We start from the raw sequence: 14,251 nt of genomic DNA on the forward strand, positions 1-14,251 counted from the left end.
AACTTACTACTTTTGGGGCCCCGATTCACAGAACTAACTTAAGACAAAATCCTAAACTTACTACTTTTGGTATTCACAGAAGTTAGGATTTTGTCTTAAGTTTGTCTTAAGACAAACTTAAGACAGACTTAAGACAGACTTAAGTTAGGAATTTGTCTTAAGTTTGTCTTAAGTTGGTCTTAAGTATGTCTTAAGTTTGTCTTAAGTTTGTCTTAAGTCTGTCTTAAGTCTGTCTTAAGTCTGTCTTAAGTTTGTCTTAAGTGTGTCTTAAGACAAACTTAAGACAAAATCCTAACTTCTGTGAATACCAAAAGTAGTAAGTTTAGGATTTTGTCTTAAGTTAGTTCTGTGAATCGGCCCCTTGGTATTCACAGAAGTTAGGATTTTGTCTTAAGTTTGTCTTAAGAAAAACTTAAGACAGACTTAAGACAGACTTAAGACAGACTTAAGACAGACTTAAGACAAACTTAAGACAGACTTAAGACAGACTTAAGACAGACTTAAGACAGACTTAAGACAAACTTAAGACAGACTTAAGACAGACTTAAGTTTGGATTTAGTCTTAAGTTTGTCTTAAGTCTGTCTTAAGTCTGTCTTAAGTCTGTCTTAAGTTTGTCTTAAGTTTGTCTTAAGTTTGTCTTAATTTTGTCTTAAGTCTGTCTTAAGTTAGTTCTGTGAATCGGGCCCCCAGTGTCTACCTTTGTGTTTTTCTTGACACTAGCCAACTTCAAGCCACCTCCAGCTGTCAAATTTCTTTGCTAAAATCCTGTTAATGACCGATTATCAGACCAGACGGATTCTCTGTCCTTTTGCATCTTCTATCCTTTTATCTGCCATCTACCATCAAGAGCCTAATGACTTCGGTAAACAGAGCAGCTCAGTTGTCTCCATGCTACTGTGCGTGAATCACTGCTATATTCAAGCAGGGGGCATAGTCCATTGAACATGGACTTGTTCATGGACGGTGCTCCACACTACATTAATGTTGTTCCTGGTGTAGGAATCCATTAATGATTCACGGAAATCAGGTTTAACCTATTCAGTGCTGACTTTCTATTAGTAGCACCTATCCACCTGAAGGGTGGTTTGCATTTGGTGTTGTGTAAATCTGTTGCAATTACTGCAATTACTTGGTCACACGTGGGTGAACCTTATAGATTGATCAGGGAAGAAGTGGTCTCAAAATGTTAGGTGAAAACCAAGCATTCCTGTACCACGCAGTTATGTCTCTAGCCACAAGAATGAACACATAGCCATCACATTCACCATAATCCATAAGTTCAAACCCACAACTACTGTCTATCAGGCCTGGGTAAAATTTGAATTTTGTGAGAGAAATTTGCAAAATTACTACATTTGTGAAATTTCTAAATATTTTCCATTATCCACCCTAGGAAGAGACATTTTCTACTTGAGCTAGTTCCCTGTCGAAGTCAAAGTCTTGTGTGACTTTTTTCCACAAAGTATATTTTATATATAGGGGCCGATTCCGATCATGTAAAAAGGCCCTACGAATAGTTGTACGGAGCGTTTTCTCTGTACGACTCGAACCAGGTAAACTGATTTCACAACCTAGGAATTACGATTCGTACCGAAAGCCTTTTTCTGTACGAATCGTACAAAAGACCGTACAGCAAAAAAATACCCACGATTCTGATCCGGAAATTCTTGTACGCGACGTCCGTACGTATTTCACCAGCGTTTTCCGGCTCAGCAAGTACGATTCGTACCGACGTCACTCTGTACGGCTCTTTGTTTACGGGAGCCAAACACAGCTGGAAAAGCAGAGTCCGACACGAACGGCAACGCCACGGAGCCCCGGTACGCGACGCACAGCCATGAACCCCATCGTACGTGTCATCCCGGTCCTCCTGGCCTACGACCTGGTGCACCGCACCCGACGCACACGCTGCAGAAGGTGAGAACAACATGCGTGAGTACGGTGCGTAGCACACATACCCCTACGGTGCCATGACAACAGTGGTACGGACCGTACCCACGCATGAATGCGTGGGTACGGTGCGTACCCCTACGGCCCCATGAGTCCTCAGGTACGGACCGTACCCACGCATGAATGCGTGGGTACGGTGCGTACCCCTACGGCCCCATTAGTCCTCAGGTACGGACCGTACCCACGCATGAATGCGTGGGTACGGTGCGTACCCCTACGGCCCCATGAGTCCTCAGGTATGAACCGTACCCACGCATGAATGCATGGGTACGGTGCGTAGCCCTACAGCCCCATAATTAATCAGGTATGGACCGTACCCACGCATGAATGCAGCACCAAAGGTGGTGGTGAGCAGCACGCTGCACACTGCAACCAGGACGTCCAGAGGAACCCCTGCACCGGAATGAACACCAGGGCCAACGGAGGGGGGTGTCCAAGGGATGGGGTGCAGCGCTCTTGGGGGAGGTGGTGGACATGAGGGGGACTCAACTCCCCTGGCCAGAGACTTCCTCAACCGCTTGCGGGGTGGTGTCACAGTGGGGCTGAGGGACAGACTAGCCATGTAGGTCTCTTTGGGTGACATTTTTCCAGGGGAGGTTAGGGGAGTGGATTTGGAGGAAGTGGGTCATGAGGACTGCGGACTCTGACTGTGGCTGCGTGTCTGCCGTTTGCCCCCAGACCCTGTGGGTGTGACTACATCCCCCTGAGTGTGCGTGCCAGGAGGTGTGCGCTGTGCCTTAGTTGGGGGTGTGCTGGATGTGTCTGTTGTGGTGTGTGCCTGTGACTGTCTGTGTGTGCTTTGGACAGGAATGGGAGAGGGCAGTGTGGATAGGTCCGGGATAGGGGGGGGTGGAGCGCTTCAGGAGAGACACTGCTTCCTTCAGTGAAGAGTCCATGGACCACAGAAAACCTGCGTTGCTCAGTCATTGTTGATGACATGCCCTCCACGAACGACACCAAATGTGTGAGCAGTCTAGTGTGTTCATGGAGGACATGCAGCATCGATGCCTGACCAACCTGCAACTGGTGCAGTGTGTCCACAGACTCTTCACTGAGGGCAGCAGGGGTGACAGGGGCAGGGGGTGCGATGCCTGGTCCGAAGGAGACACGGTGGGACCCTGCATGGACAGAAGGGACGGGAGCAACTGGGAGGGCGGAGATGTCAATGGAGGAGGCGGGTACAGATGGTGGGATGCTGCCAGATGTTGTTGCATCTTCCGCCTCCTCAAGGATGTCAGCCTGGGACCCGTCGGTGTCGTACATGCTCTCGCCTCCGGACAGGTCCTCTGACTGACTCCCCTCGCCCTCCGTGCCACTGTCTCCTGCTGACTCCACAGCACTGGTGGCACTGTCGCTGGGTCCCTCCTCAAGGTCCATGCCGGTGTCTCCCTCGCGTGCGGATGATGATGCTGTGGGCAAGGAGAAGAAACCAGAAAGCATCAGTCACCTGTATACATCTGACACATGAGCACAAGAACAATAGGTCACAGTGCATATCAGGCAATGCATCATGAGTAACAGCTGGATAACTCCACACATATGTAAGCCCTGTACTGCCCAGTTGGTAGACCCACCATGCCACTTTGACACCAGGAAACTCTATACGCAAAAGGCCACTACTTGAATTAGCAATACACTGAGAAGCTAGTGTCTGTGAACCGGTGAGCACAGCAATACAATGAAGTCATGACACCTCTTGTTTACCCTGAAATAAACCGGAGTGGTGCACTCAAGGTAAACTTACACACCTCAATACTCAAGGTGCCACCACACTGAGAGACTTGTAAGTCCCTTGGAACACAAAACGAACAAATGTTGGCACGTTGGGACTCACACAACTTCAACAGATCTACATGTTTGGGATGTGCCAATTGGCCATTTTGCTAATAGAACACTGATGTGCCTGCATGCAAGATGTTGCACATGGCAGTGCATACAAAAGTACATTGACACATTGAAGAAGCTGCCACCTGTTCGGAGGAGCCACTGTCAGAAATAGGTTGTGTTGCAGAAAGTATATACATGGGCCCACGGAGGTCTGGACGTCTTGACACTCGTTAGTTTGTATCACAGACAACTAATGAGTCTCAAAAAATCAAGACCACCGTGGGAACATGTATATGGAGAATCTGTGACAACATTTATTTAAAACAGTGGCTTCATAGAAAATGTGCCAGCTCATTCCATGACAGTGTCAATGTACTTTTGTGTGCACTGCCTTGTGCGACATATTGCATGCAGGCACATCAGTGTTCTTAACACAAATCAACAAATTTCCACATGTGAAACATGAACAACTGTTGACAAGTGCTGTGAGTGCCAAGGTACAAATCATGAAGAGTAACAAATAGAATCATGTCAGTTGTCACCAGGCCATCCGTCACCTGATGACACAGTTGGCTACACATATGACCTACTGCCTGTCATCTGGAGTGGCACCCATGTCCACACCCAGGACAATGCATAAGCCAATGGGACTGCAATTGGGTGTTAAAAAAGGCTAGCTGTACTGTGGGGACACCCTCATGGCAAGCCTGAATGTACACACAGATGTCAGCACACACAGTCCAAACTGTGTTGCATCAGAACCACACATATGCCAAAAGATGTATGGGCAGGATTCTTGTTGGTAAAAAAAAAATACACAGGCTGCAAAGCACATACATTGAGCACTGGCCAGCATCACAGGGGCACTGCCCAGTGTATTTTAGTACAGCCAATTCTCCCACAAATGTCAGACCTGCCGATTAAAAATCTGAGTTGCACATGTATGCCTCTCCCACACCCCCCTCCCCCAATACCTGAGTCAATGTGATGTATACAGATCAAGAAGTGACACCTCTTATTCAGGGTTACAACAACTGTGCTAGCAAAATAACTTCATTGACACCACATCACCTCATGGGGCTGAGAACACATATTTGTGACAAACAACCATCAACAGATTGTTGTGAATAGCCACACAGGCAATGCCCAGTGTGAGTATGCACACATTAACCAAATCAAAATAGGGCAGGGAACAATGCCACAGAGGCAGACCTATGCAGCACACACAGAGAATGTGCACAGTGTTGGATGACACACATGATTAGGAGGCCAGGGTGTCTCAGGAGACTGTAGTGGGCACACTGCTCCATGGCCCTGGAATGAGCTGACTCTACTATGTTCAACCGTCATGGCACTATGCATATCTCACACTCATGCACATCATGTCTGAGGCCACAACATTGCACATGCATGCTGCAAGGGTGTCCAGTTGAAGGCTCACACTCCTATGTTGAGAATCAGCATCAGTGACAACAACTATGGACCCCCTACATAGTGAACAGGTCATGGCACAGGCAAGGTACCGACATAAGTCACAGACCACCCACCCACATGATGCAGAAAGCAATGTGCACTTAGAAGTACTGGCACCATAGATGACCATGTGCAAATGTGATTACACACACACCAGGGGACACATGTCAAGGGGAGGAAGGGATGAAAAAGATGGGCAGGTGACATTTAGAAAGAGAAAATGCACTGCACATATGAACTCTGGGAGTGTATTCATGCAAAATAGCACTTCCTAAAGCTGGCGACACATAACACAACAAAAAACCACGTACCTACCCCCTCCTTGCTGCAGTTCCTCTTCTAACTGCCTATCGAGGTCGGGGAAGACCACCGCCAGGACACGTTTCATGTGGAGGGTCAGGTGTTGACGCCCGCCGATGCGGCGAGGTGGAGAGAGCTTCAGCTGGACCCGGGCGATCCGCCGGGTCCAGCACCGGATGTCCTGCCACCTCTTGCAGACCTGGGCCAGCTGCCGATCACGCCCCCACAGTCCTCACGGCCCTGACGACGTTGGTCCAGATGACCCCCTTCTCTTAGGCAGTTACATGTCAGGATGACAAAGTGTCACAACATCAATACACCTGCTCCATGTCCCAGAAACACACATCAGAGCATCTTTGAAATGTTGAACAGGGCATAGGATGCTGACAGGAATAGCCTCATTCACCACATGCAAGTGGCCTGCGTGCAAGCGCACATGCAGTACATGGCATTGAAAGTCTACAAGTGGCATGAGGGGTGCAAAACACTCAATGCACATGCCACACACTGTGCAGCACATGCAACAGCAGGCTGATGGGCAGCACGTGCCATGCAGTCACATGTCCCACTCCACTGACGCACCTAGACAGACACACCCAGCCACTGAGCACTGGCCTGTAATTGACCACAGCAGATACAACCCTCACTCTGCACATGTGCCATTTGCTAGGGGGGAGTCACAGGGGTCGTGGCAGCTCTGCAAGTCAGACACAAAGCACGGCTCACTTTTCACATCAGATGGTTAGATCAGTAGCCTTCCACATGCAGGTGTGGTGCAACACTTCACATAGACACTCACCCACATGAAAAGGAACATTCACACACGTCAATATCCATGAGGTCGTACACGTCATTTGGACACTCTCACCACAGGTCCACCCAACTCATACACATCTGTGGGTACAGTCACCTGTCACACCGGGGGGAACACTGAATCACCTCAGAACAACATGAAGAAAAGCCCCCAAGGATTAGCCAGGCTGAATGTCTCAAGTCACTGTAAGCACCATGCAAGTGAGGAGTGCACACAGGAACTACATGATCCACTGCAAGAGTGACATAAGCATCCCACCCGGGACACACTCTGAACAACATTGCATGTCAGTTCCACCTGGACACAATATTGACTGTCACACAACAGGTGCATAGGCAAAGGTAGTGGACTCAGAACTCACCTGCTCCCCTGGTCTCCCATACAAGCTGGTGTACTGTGGGAGGAGGACGTCCAGCAGGGCCTGATTCTCCTCCAGGGTGAATGGCTGGGCCCTCTCCACAGCATGAGACATGGTCCAGGGAAGCAGAGACAGCAGCAAGGTTGTCGACAGGAAGGTTGTGAAGGCAAGTGCCCTCTCATGGCTTCTGGCTGCCTTATATCTGTCTTGCTGAGGGCCATCCATTTTGAGGAGTACATAGTGATTGGTCAGAATCATTCGCATCTTACGTTTACTCCAATCCCTTTAAACATACAGCAGTGACAGCATTAGCATCGTTCAAATTTAGAGCATTATGTCAAGTCAACAACCACTTTGCAACATTGTATATTGTGGCCAAATATATTGTGAGAAAACTCGGTATCCATGGCAACCTGAATGCACTTAGGGCCTAATACCTATCCCTTATGTGTTCCCTATGTAAATTTGAAAGCAACATACAGGTACGGTGCGTTTCACATGTACCCCTACGGCACCAGTTGCACTGTGCGTGTGACACGTACCTGTAGGCACTGTATGTGTACGCACTGTTAGTACACGTATGTGTACAACTGGTGCATACACGTACGTGTACTACCAGTGCCTACACGTACTTGTACAGGTACGTGTAGGCACTGTTAGTACACGTACGTGTACGCACCAGTCGTACATGGACGTGTACGACTGGTGCATACACGGACATGTCCAAGTACGTGTAGGCACTGTTAGTACACGTCAGTGTACGCACCAGTTGTACACGGACATGTACGACTGGTGCCTACACGTACGTGTACAGGTACGTGTAGGCACTGTTAGTACACGTATATGTATGCACCAGTGGTACACATCCGTGTACGCACCAGTCGTACACGGACGTGTACGACTGGTGCGTACACGGACGTGTCCAAGTACGTGTAGGCACTGTTAGTACACGTAAGTGTACGCACCAGTTGTACACAGACGTGTACGACTGGTGCGTACACGGATGCGTACGACTGGTGCCTACACATACGTGTACAGGTACGTGTAGGCACTGTTAGTACACGTACGTGTACGCACCAGTTATACACGGATGTGTACGACTGGTGCCTACACGTACGTGTAGGCACTGTTAGTACACGTCCGTGTACGCACCAGTCATACACGTACGTGTACGACTGGTGCCTACATGTACGTGTACAGGTACGTGTATGCACTGTTAGTACACGTCCGTGTATGCACCAGTCATACACGGACGTGTACGACTGGTGCCTACATGTATGTGTACAGGTACGTGTAGATACTGTTAGTACACATACGTGTACGCATCAGTTGTACACGTCCGTGTACGCACCAGTCGTACACGGACGTGTACGACTGGTGCATACACGGACGTGTACTAACAGTGCCTACACGTACTTGGACACATATGTGTACGCACCAGTTGTACACGTCCGTGTATGCACCAGTAGTACATGTCCGTGTACCACTGGTGCCTACACGGACGTACGCATTTCACACGCTTACAAAGGTGATACAGCCGTACACATTCCAGGAATGGAGGGCTACGAGTCGCACATGGATGTCAATCAAGTACTTATCATTGCATACTTTCAGGTGCCAGCCCTAGGTGTGTTAGCCTTTGATCTTGCACAGGTCCTTCCATCTAGTTGCACAATTGATGTGTTCTGACCTGTGGACACATGTCATGTGTGATGGGGCATGATGTGGGACACATCACCTTGACACGTGCCACATGTGTGTCTGTGGTACAACTGTGTCATGCATAGCAGCAGTGGGTGGCACAGTCATCAACACCCGCACCGGTCTCCTGATGCCAGGGACAGGGACACTTATGAACTGACCTGTCACGATCAGCGTTCCCCTTTGGGACTATGTCGGCTTTGTGTCATGTGTTCCCTTGAGCTTCATGTCATTGTCCCGTCAACGGCATCTGCTGTTGGTGCATCCAACAAGGGTCTGTGTGGAGATGGGCATGTAACACATCTACGCATACCATGCCACATGTGGATTCCCAAGGCTGTAGAGTCTGTGTGCATGGGACATCATATATTTTCTGTCATTCATGTGTTTGTCGTCTCAATGGCTGTGTCTTTGTGTTGTCACTTGTACCCCTTCATCGCACTGTGTGTGACATGTACATTTGACATTCCATGTGACCTGTGCATGTGCCTTGCAGTCAGCTGTCTGGATGAGCTGACATCCTTCAAATGCAGCTATGTGGTTGTGTGTCACTCCGGTCATATCTGTGGCTCTTCACTCAGACTGGCCCCCAAATCATTTCAGGGCATGTCATGTTGACTTGACAATCAACAGGTGTATCATGCATTTTGTCGGATTGCCAGCAAGCTGCCATCTGTGTCCTGGTTGTATTGCACACACCAGACTCCATAGTTACCTGATGTGTATTAGCAGTGTAGCATGTGCTATGTTCATTGACATTGATGTTTGCCGACTCTCAATCTTCATTCCTCTAAACTATGTTTTGCAGGGCACCACCTGTCACAAGACTAATGCCAGACTTGGATGCCATGATGGAACGTTCCTGCATCCGCCATTACAGATTCACTCAACAGTTGATTGAGGACCTGACAAACTGGCTGGCACTACACCTCTAACCGCAACACAGGTATCCTACTGCGCTGACTCCCAAGATGAAGGTGATGGCAGCCGTACATTTTTTTACAACAGGTATATTTCAATTCACCATAGCTGATGTGGGTGGGATGTCCCAGACTATGTTCAGCCGTGTCCTGCGTGATGTTTTAGCAGCCATGTTGGAGCACCTTGATGAATTCATCACATTTCCTAGTCCAGAGGGGTTGAGGGATGTCAAGGGGGATTTCAATGCCCTGGGTGGGATGCCCCATGTAATTGGGTCCATTGATGGTACACATGTGGCTTTTGTACCACCACAGGCACAGGAACAAGCCTATCGCAACCGCAAACATTACCACTCGATAAATGCCCTTGTGGTGTGTCTTGCTAACATGATTTCCCATGTCTGTGCACGTTTTCCAGGATCAGCACACGATGCCTACATCATGAGGCGTAGCAGGGTGCCACAAATGATGCTGCGGCTGCACAACGAACGAGCATGTCTTGTTGGTGGGTATAGTCTTTTTGTCCTATGTGTTGCGGTATCCTAGGGCCTTATGTAGGTAGCCTAACATTTACCACTTCATAAATACCGAATTTTACCGATTCGGTATTTATGAAGTGGTAAATGCTATGTAGGTAATTAGTCGGTAAAAATTACCGATTCGGTATTGGTCGGTAATTAAGAATCGGTATTTACCGATTCGGTAATGGTAACTGGCTTCCCATTGATTCCTATGGGCCAGGAGGCCCATAGGAATCAATGGGAAGCCAGTTACCATTACCGAATCGGTAAATACCGATTCGGTAATGGGGGGAGCACAATCAAGGGTGGCAGGGTGTCACAGTGACACCCTTTTGCACCCCTGATTCCTGCATGTGTGCACATGTGGCACACATAAATGCCCTAAGGGCATGTATGTCTGCCACATTGCACACTTCTAAGGGCCAAATAATGTTTTTTCTAAGACATTAGTCATTTACCACCAACTTTTAGTTGGTGGTAAATAACGAATCCACACTACACCCACATACTCCCCCTACATCTCATTTCAGGATTCGGTATTTACCGAATCGGTAAAATTACCGATTCGGTAATTTTACCGATTCGGTAAATTACCGAATCCTGAAATGTCCCCCCTACATACCAAAAGCCTGAATACCGGTCGGTAACGTGATTTTTACTGAAAATCGGCCGTTACCGACCGGTATTGGGCTTCCTACATATGGCCCCAAGTCTCTTACGGCATCTCGTGACCCACTTATTTACATGATGTTTCCATGTAGGGGACTCTGGCTATCCCAACATGCCATGGCTGCTGACACCTCTCCGCAACCCAAGAACAGCTGCAGATCACCGGTACAACGATGCACACGGCCAGACCAGGCGAGTGATTGAGAGGATGTTTGGACTCCTGAAGAGCCGATTCCGGTGCCTGGACAAGACAGGCGGGTCCCTCCCTTATGCCCCGGAGAAGGTCTGCAAAATCTTCATTGTGTGCTGCATGCTGCACAACATGGCAGTTGAGAAGGCAGTGCCACTCATCCTGGATCCAGATGAGCAGGAGCATCCGCCCGTGGAGGATCAAGGGCTTGGTCACGAGGCTAGTGATGATGAGGAGGGTATGATATCCGGAGTCAGCTCATACGCAACTTCCTCTCATAATGGCGAGTCACTGGCTATGAGTGTGCAAGCTTGTAGCGTCGAGTGGCATGTGTTGCAATGTGTGTGTACAGCTGACTGAATGCACAGTGACTTGGATGTGTGTTCTGATGTGTCACTCGAGTGATGATGTCATGCAACACAGTTTTGCAGAGAGACTTGATAGGCAATTTACATGTGTCCAACATTGTTGCTGTTTTGTACACTTCCATGTGTGCGTTGAGAATCATTTTTTGGTGACTTCTCGTGTGTCTGTCAATCCCAGGTATTTGGCACCTGTTGTCTGGTTGTGTCTTCGTTGTCCTCCTGCTATTCCTCATGTGGATTGTAACGTGTGCTGAATCAGCGTTCCATGCACGGACATGTGGAAATGTCAGTTTGGGTGAGTATTGCAGCAAGGCTTTTTTGTGGTGATACAGGTTGTGAATGTGTGGTGACTGCTTCTGTGCATGTTGTGGTACCATACATACATGTCTTCTCACCATGGAGCATATGACATGTAGCATCACTCCCATGACATGATAGTCAGCCTTCTTGACAGTCCTCTGTAGTGGAATATGGCGTCTGAGGAAGGCTTCAATGTGTGTGTACCTTGGCTCTGAAACATTGTAGAGGCTACGGGTGGACATAGTGGGGTACATCACAACAACATGCTGTATGGGGAATTGCAGCATCTCAGTGTGCAGCAGGATGTGTTCTGCTCATCCCCTTACCTTGTGTGCCAGTTCATTGGGATTGACATCTTCCGTGTTGTGAAGGGGGTGTCCAGCGTATGTCCCACATGTTCTGTCAACTGACCTGTGAGTCTGTTAATATGGAGGCATATCCCTTTGTGTGTGTATGTGGAATAAAGGTGTTCAGCACAATCCAAAGTGCCTCATCTCGGTCACTGCAGATCTCTTACCAGTTTGCATGCGTCATCTATGGCAGACTTGACAAAGATTGGGCATATGAGTGTATGTGTACTTTGGCAACATGCATGCAGTGCTTCATTGCTAATGATCTCTATTTTGCATGATGTGCCTGGTTGTGTATGTATTTGTGCAGGTTGCTGCCCTCAACGGGACGTGAATGGCTGCTGATGGTGTGTCTCCTTTGCGAATCTCCGCATTTTGTTGCCTGACACAGTGGCTGTCATTTATGGTGATTGATCATACACTTTCTGGGAGTGACCTATGAGTGAGCTAACACTCCTTCCTTGACATACACCTGTTGCACTGTGCCTTGCAGACCTCATTGTCTTTGTGTGTTGATTTTTGCATGATTTCTAAGCCCTTCCGCCTGCTGCTGCCTCACCTGCGGCCCCGCCACTCCGAGTGCCCTAATTCTGCAACCCCCACGCCTCTGAAATGCTCAGCTCTTCCCCTTCCACCCATTTGTAATGCAGCCAGCAGCTTTTCTGTGCCACTGTAGCCCCACCGCCGTGCAAAAGGACAGATCGTCTGCGCCTTCAACATGCACAGTGCATGACCCTCTAGTCTTTGCATTACCCATGTCACACAACAGGGTCATGCTGCAGCCACTCTCCAAGCAATGTCCTCGTGACAATCATCCTCCTGCCATCAGGCAACCCCTAAGCACACACAGGACACCTTCGCATGCTGAGTGTGCAACTCCAACTGCCTACACAGTGCTGCCCAGCCTCCCAGACCCTGTCATTCCAACCAGGTTAGGTGCCTCCTACACCACACCCGCTCCATCCACCAGCATGCCATTGGACTCTGTTACCTCATCAACACTGCAGCCCCACACATCACCTTCATGGTAGTAACCTGGACAAAAGCATCCTCAGCACATGACGTCTTCATTGCCATTTCAGATGGATCCAAGATCACCCACAGGGACGCCAACACCACTCACGGGGGCTGAATAGGTAATTATTGACAAGTACACCCTCAGTTTCACAAGTCTGGGTTTGCAGCAACTCCCTAGCAACCCTCGGAGTAACACTCATCTACAGATCTGCAGGCCTACATCCACAATTCCGCTAAGCCATCAACACGTACATCTGCACGCAGGGCCTCACCTCCACAGGCTACATGTGGATGGGGGCCCGTAACTTCTTGCGGGAGGGGACATACACCACCATTCATCATTGGTCCATCATTGGTCCATCAACATTTGAATCCACATCTCCAACAAGCAACACAGTGCCACTCACCCCGCTTCCGATCCCTCACAGATGCCAGATATAAGTCGCCACAGACAAGCTGTGTGGGACACTCAAAACAACACCACCGCCACCCCCTGCAAACTCACACACTGGATCAGCAACTGATCCATCAATCTAGCCACATTGACGGACTTTCCTGTGAAGCACAACGACAGTTAAGGCACCTGGGACAAGGCAGACCTACTGGACTCCTTCAGACCTAGCCGGACTCTTGTGCAAACCTTGTAACACAAAGAGCCATAATTTTCCTTACAGCCCTGGAAAACACCACACAGAGCCATCACCATATCTTCAGCAAGGACAAGTGGAGATCCTTCAGATAGTGCCGAGACACCCAAACACACGACATTAAGGAGCTCTTCAGCATTGTGAGTGAACTGACAGCACATCTCCATCCAAGACACCCCACCCTTGCAAGCCAGATCCCATCCCTTGCTACTTTGTACCATTGCAAGCTCATGGCCATGGACAACAGCCTTGGCACACAGAGGCAGACAGCACTATTTTCCGCTGGACAAACCCCCCTCAGGTCATGGACTCCTATCAGCAGCAAGTACACAACCGGGATCATGTGCACCATCCACTCTGGCTCTCCATCAGGCCCCTTCCCACACAACTTCTCAACCACATCATTCGCCATCCTTGAAGCCCACGTCCTGCGCGTCATGAATGTCTCCTTTGAGTTAGCCACATTCCATGGCTGCAGGAGGCATGCAGAGCCCCAGGCCCTTCTTAAACAACGGACGGCAGTACCACAGGATCTCCTGGTACATCAGCCTACTTCCCTACCCAGCAAATGTCACCAGGAAGACACTCTACTAGCAACTGTCCAATTTCCTACATGCTACCAGCTCCAGCCAACTGGCACCTGACCGTTTTACACAGTAATTACACCACTGCAACTGTCATCATTGCCAACACCAATGACTACTTTGCCCTGCTCACCAATGGTGAGCCCACCACCCTTGTCCTCTCAACGCCATTCTACACCATGTGCTACCACACTGTCAGCTCACACATCTCCAACAGTGGTATCCAGAGGAGGGCCCATGATTCACTCAGGAAGTAGCTCACCA

This window comes from Triturus cristatus, chromosome 2_2, assembly GCF_964204655.1.
Source record: "Triturus cristatus chromosome 2_2, aTriCri1.1, whole genome shotgun sequence".
Classification (NCBI taxonomy): Eukaryota; Metazoa; Chordata; class Amphibia; order Caudata; family Salamandridae; genus Triturus; species Triturus cristatus.